A 5,546-nucleotide genomic window follows, 5' to 3' on the forward strand; every position below is an offset into this window, starting at 1 on the left:
CTAGAGAAGAAATCGAGAATTAGACAAGAGGCATGTGAAGAGGTTCAAACGTTTCCCCCCAGAAGCTTTACCCAAGCCGTGCGTTCTCCACTGATACGCTTACCTCGGCACTGACTTGGCTGAGAGGGCAACACTTAGAACTGAGACAATGTGCGCTTAGTACAGTGCTCCGCACACGGTAAGTGCTTCACAAATACCATCATAACTGTCACTAATATTCTGTGGTCCCATTTTTCTACTAAGGGGCCTAGTACAGCGCTATACACCTTGAGGGAACCCCCGTTTTGCTGTTTTGAAAAATCTATCTTCATTGGGTATCTGGGATCATTGTGGGAAGGGAATGTGTCTGTTTATTCTTAGATTTTACTCTTCCAAGTGCTTAGTACAGTGCTCTGCACACAGTAAGCGTTCAATAAATACGACTGAATGAATCAATCAATCAATAGGAATTGCTTATCTAATTCTAATTATGGTACTTGTTATGGGCTTATTATGTGCCAAGCACTGAACTAGGCACTGAGGCAGAAACAAGATAATAAGGTTGGACGCAGTCCCTGTCCCACAGTCTAAGTAGGAAGGAGTCGGATTTGATCCCCATTTTACAGAAGAGGAAAACAAGGCCCAGAGAAGTGGCTTGCCCAGGGTCACACGACAAACAAGTGGCAGAGCCGGGATTAGAACCCAGGACCCGTGCTCTTTCCACTGGGCCATGCTGTCTTCTGAAAAGGGAATGTTGGTTAGTGAGATGACTAGGATCTTAATAATAATAATTTATCGTTTCACCGACTGTGGCCTAGTGGATAATAATAATACTAATAATTTTGGTATTTGTTAAGCGCTTACTATGTGCAAAGCACTGTTCTAAGCCCTGGGGAGGATACAAGGTGATCAGGTTGTCCCATGTGGGGCTCACAGTCTTCACCCCCATTTTACAGATGAGGTCACTGAGGCACAGAGAAGTGACTTGCCCAAAGTCACACAGCTGACAAGCGGCAGAGCCGGGATTTGAACCCATTACCATGGATAAAGCACGGGCCTGAGAGCCAAAGGCCTTGGGTTCTCACGCCAACTCCGCCACTTGCCTGCTGCGTGACCTCGGGCAAGTCACTTCACTTTTCTGTGCCTCAGTTTCTTCAACTGCAAAATGGAGATTCAAAACCTGTTCTACCTCCTAGTTAGACTATGAAGTCCCATGTGGGACTGGAATCGCATTCAGTTTAACTTGTATCGAGCCCAGTGCTTAGAACAGTGCTTGACACACAGTAAGCACTTTCCCATATTTAACAAAAAAAATAAAATAAAATACAATAAAATGCAGAAACTCTGTTGTAGAATGTGCCCAGGGCACTAGGCTAAATTCTTGTGAAGACTATAAGCTCATGGGTTCTAATCCCGGCTCCGCCACTTGTCTGCTGTGTGACCTTGGGCAAGTCACTTCACTTCTCTGGGCCTCAGTTACCTCATCTGTAAAATAGGGATTGAGAATGGGCACTGGACAGGGACTGTGTCCAACTCAGTTTGCTTGTATCCACCCCAGCGCTTACTACAGTGCCTGGCACACAGTAAGTGTTTAACGAATTCCATTATTATTAGGCGCTTAGTACAGGGCTCTGCACACAGTAACCACTCAATACGACTGAATGAATGAACGTGTCTGTTTACTGTTATACAGTACTCTCCCAAGCGCTTAGTACACTGCTCTGCACACAGTAAGCACTCAATAAATACTACTGAATGAACCAGATTAGCTAAAAAGGAGTTTAAAATGAGAGCCTCCACAAGGGACACTAAGGCTCATAAAATATTTTTCAAAAATAGGAAGTCAACTAGGGAATAAGTGACACCTCCTAAGTCTTTTTTTTCCCCTTAAAAACAGGAAGGTATTAGGGAGTTTCCACCTCTCAAATTGGATCAAAATAGTAGGATTTGTAATACTGTGGACCAAATGAATAAAGTAGACACAAGCAAATCACCACAGCAGCTTTGAAGGGATTTAGAGGGGTCGTGGTAGATCTCCTGACAAGAGCGTACAACACAGTACTACAAACGACTGGCAGATTACCAATATAAATTCTATTAATAAGAAGAGGTCCAGCGATCAAACTACCAATCCCTGGCATTTACTGAGGGTCTGTGAGAGCGAAGCCCTGAATTAAGTGCACGGGAGAGTATAATAAAAGCAAGCCACATAATCAAATAGACAGATAGATAGATGAACCCTTCAAATTAGTCGTAATCGTATTTATTAAGCACTTAACTGTGTACAGAGCCCTATACTAGGCAGGCCCATTTATGGCCCAGGTGACTGAAGTAGTGTTTCTGTACTTGGTAATACAATTATGCTTAGGATTGAACTGCACAATCTTTTGAGGAAACGAGAGGGGACTAGAGGGATAATGGGGAATGAATGACCAGAGCACAGTTACACTTCAGGATCTTTATGTAATACGTGCCTCATAAATGGCAATGCGTTGGAACAGACGCATTTTCCCACAGACAAATGAAATTTGTGAGTTTCCTGTTTCTGACCCAGCCCTCACAGGCCAATTCAAAAGGGAGAAGTCCACTGCAGACCATTCTCTGCCAACCCCCTTGCTTCGCCCCCTTCCCTAAACCATTCTTGGGGGTCTTTCTCAATCCTGCGCCACCTCGTCTCCTCAGCCCCTCTCCACCCTACCCCCCCACCCTCTAGTAAAGATTTTTTAAAACTGGGGACTTGAACAATCTCCGCCCAAGCCAGGAGTCACCTCCGCTGTTTCCGGCAGAGAAAGGGCAGAAAAACGTAAGTGGGGGTCCCAGCTGGGACCCCAAAAGTCGCTGAATTCTAGCCCCAACTTCCTCGCCACAAACGGCAGCGGGCCAGTTTTCTGCCCCGGGAGGTCTCAGTCCCTCTCACTGTTCTCTGTCAGCTTGGAGTCGCTGAGAAGTGATAATGATAATAGCTGTGGTATTTGTTAGGCACTTACTATGTGCTAAGCGCTGGGATGGATACACGCAAATCAGATTGGACACAGTCCCTGTCCCACAGGGGGCTCTCAGTGTTAATCCCCATTTTACAAATGAGGGAACTGAGGCCCGGAGAAGGGAAGTGACTTGCCCAAGATCACACTGCAGACAAATGGCAGAGCTGGGATTAGAACCCAGGTCCTTCGGACTGCCAGGTCTGGGATGTATCCACTAGGCCACGCTGCTACTCGGTAGCTTTCACCACCTTGGAGACCAAGGGTACTTTAGCCCAGAAGTATCTAGGAGCGGAAAATAGACAGCAGAAGCTCGCCAAAGGGACTCTTTAAATTCATCAAATGCCCCACTGAAAGCAGTTAAAAAAAAAATGGGAAGTAAGGGAAAGGGAAGCGGATGAATTGGTTTCTTTCGTTTTGGCCAAAGGTGGCAAAGGCTCTTACGTACGTACAGCGCTTATGCATGTATCTGAAATGTATTTTTTATATTAAAATCTGTCTCCCCCTCTAGACTGTAAGCTCGCCGTGGGCAGGGAACGTGTCTACCAACTGTGTTATATTGTACTCCCCCAAGAACAGTGCTCTACACGCTATACAAAGGATTGATTGATTTGGGTTTACTGTATTGTGGTTGTTTGGAACCCAGGGTACACAGAAGTATTTAGATTTTTCAAGAGGTCTTTAACAAAGTCCCACACCAAAGACTTAAAAAATTGAGTGATCATGAGACTAGAGGAACGTTCTGTCATGGATGGGAAACAGGCTAACAAATAGAATAAAGATATGCAGACTATAGAAGATCAAATAAATACCATTACTATTAAAGATGTGTAATTTAACATGTCCAAAACTGAACTCCTTATCTTCCCCCCCCAAACTCTGTCCTCTCCTTGACTTTCCTATCACTAGAGACAGCACCACCATCTTTCCCGTCTCACCAGCCTGTAGTCTTGGCTTTATCCTTGACTCATCTCTCTTATTCAGCCCACATATTCAATCTGTCACCAAATCCAGTCAGTTCAGCCTTCACGACATTGCTAAAAGCCACCTTTTCCTCTCTATCCAAACTGCTACCACACTAATCGAAGCACTTATCCTTTCCCACCTAGATGACTGCTATCAGCCTCCTCGCTGTCCTCCCTGCCTCGTGTTTCTTCCCACTCCAGTCCATACTTCACTCTGCTGCCCGAATCATTTTCCTACAAAACCATTTAGTCCACATTTCCCCACTCAAGAACCTCCAGTGGTTGCCCATCCACCTCGTCAAACAGAAACTCCTTACCATAGGCTTTAGAGCATTCAATCACCTCCGACCTCACCTTACTGCTCTCCTACTACAACCTAGCCTGCAAACTTTGCTCCTCTAATGCCATCCGACTCACTGTACCTCAATCTCACTGCCAACCTCTCGCCCACGTCCTCTGGTGTGAAACGCCTTCCCCTCTTCATATGTCACAGACGATTACTCTCCCCACCTTCAAAACCTTATTGAAAGCCTATCTCCTCCAAGAAGACGTCCTTAAGCCCTCATTTCCTTTTCCCCCCCTCTCCCTTCTGCGTTGCCCTGCCTCTCTGGCCCCAGAGCATTTATGTTACACATCTGTAATCTATTTATTATCGTTACTATTATTATCATGATGGTATTTGTTAAGTGCTTACTGTGTGCCAGGCATTGTACTAAGCACTGGGATGGATAGAAGCAAATTGGGTTGGACACAGTCCCTTGTCCCACGTGGGTCTCGACATCTCAATACCCATTTTACAGATGGGGTAACTGAGGCCCAGATAAGTGAAGTGACTTCCCCAAGGTCATACGGCAGACAAGAGGCAGAGGTGAGGTTAGAACCCAAGACCCTCAGACTCCCAGGACCATGCTCTTCATGTTACTGTCTGCCTCCCCTCTAGATTGTAAGCTCACTGTGGGCAGGGAATCTGTTGATATTGTTATACTGTACTCTCCCAAGTGTTTAGTACAGTACTCTGCACACAGTAAACACTCAATAATACCACTGATTGAAGTAGTTAAGTTTTCAAGAGCTTAGTACCAAGGCTGACTAATATTTTTATAAATGATCTGGAAGACAGAGTACAAAGTGACATTTTCAAGTTTCAAGGTGACATTAAGCTCTTCTTGGCGGTAAAATGGCTTGTTCTTGAGCACAAACTGCCAGAAGACCTCGGAAAAGCTGAATTAGTGGGCACGCGGGAGCAAGGAAATGTATCCAGGGAAAATGAACCCAAACTACCCTTCAAAATAAAAAGCTCTGAGCGATCTGTCACATCCTAGGAAACATTTAGGAGTCAATCAATGACTGTTCCTGCAAATCACTGATTTAATGCAGTGCAGCCTAAAATGCTGGATGCTACAAGATTGAATGAAACGGAGGTTCTGATAGATATCTATATGTGTGTGTGTGCGCGTCTATATGTGTGTGTGTGTGTGTGTGTGTGTGTGTGTGAGAAATGGAGGTTCTGATAGATATCTATATGTGTGTGTATGTGTGCGTCTACATGTAGGTATATATGAACCAGGATACGATTACATTTCAAATACGGTGTGCAGTTTTCGGGTTCACTGCATTTGGG

Source organism: Tachyglossus aculeatus, unplaced genomic scaffold (genome assembly GCF_015852505.1).
Source record: "Tachyglossus aculeatus isolate mTacAcu1 unplaced genomic scaffold, mTacAcu1.pri scaffold_275_arrow_ctg1, whole genome shotgun sequence".
NCBI classification, from domain to species: Eukaryota; Metazoa; Chordata; class Mammalia; order Monotremata; family Tachyglossidae; genus Tachyglossus; species Tachyglossus aculeatus.